Below are 735 nucleotides of genomic sequence, written 5' to 3' on the forward strand. Positions count from 1 at the left end.
ATGCAATATTTGTAGTGAATGAAATGGAAACATCAAACAAGAAGACAATGTGTTTTCTTCATTACAAAATTATTTTATACGTTAATAAGGTGTGGCATTATTTTTCTATATTGCAACAGAATCTTCCCTAAATGGTTAAAAAAAGATTTTTTATTTCCACTACTGATTTCTTTTTCTCATTAACATACTTTCATTAAAAAGCAAGCATTTTGTTCCTTTCAAAAAAAAACTTCCCTTTTTAAAGAAAAAAGATTAACATTTGCAGTAAAATTTTCACAAATTTTACATATTTATTATTTCCCTTCACGTTTCCATTGTTTGTTTTCCAGGATAAGTGGTTCACTCCTCCTTACTCTATGGATAATCTGAAACTTAGACACAGGCTAATATGTTCATTAATTGCTATTTTCATAATGTGTCTCAAGACAAAAGCCAAGTGTGATTTCTTCTAGCAATGGGACCTTCACATCTGGATTTCTACTGGTAATGATTTTGTTTCCTTAGTGGCATATATTTCTTCACATTTTTAGTTTCCTTGTTCTGCAACCTTGATGGAATTTTCCTGATGTCAGGTCGGTGTTGGGCTGTTTTAACCATAGCTCATGCACACTTTTTCCTAGTAATCTGTTTCAAGCAAGTTCTCTCCCATCCTGCTTTTAGCCTTCACTCTATGTGAGGATCCTTGCAATGTTGTCACAATCTGTGCTGCTTTCGCGTTAGTCACAGAGACTGTTG

At 33.2% G+C, this 735-nt stretch overlaps 1 protein-coding gene across 3 annotated transcripts in view; it reads right to left on the reverse strand.

The window, feature by feature from the left end:
* Positions 1–251: 251 nt before the first annotated feature.
* LOC140200739 (glutamate receptor 4) overlaps positions 252–735 on the reverse strand; it is a 242,521-nt gene continuing 242,037 nt past the window's right edge. For all 3 annotated transcript variants that reach the window (XM_072264330.1, XM_072264329.1, XM_072264328.1), the window contains exon 16: positions 252–735. This exon is cut by the window's right edge and continues 205 nt beyond it. The gene's annotated coding sequence lies outside the window, so the exon portion shown is untranslated.

Source organism: Mobula birostris, chromosome 7 (assembly GCF_030028105.1).
Source record: "Mobula birostris isolate sMobBir1 chromosome 7, sMobBir1.hap1, whole genome shotgun sequence".
Classification (NCBI taxonomy): domain Eukaryota; kingdom Metazoa; phylum Chordata; class Chondrichthyes; order Myliobatiformes; family Myliobatidae; genus Mobula; species Mobula birostris.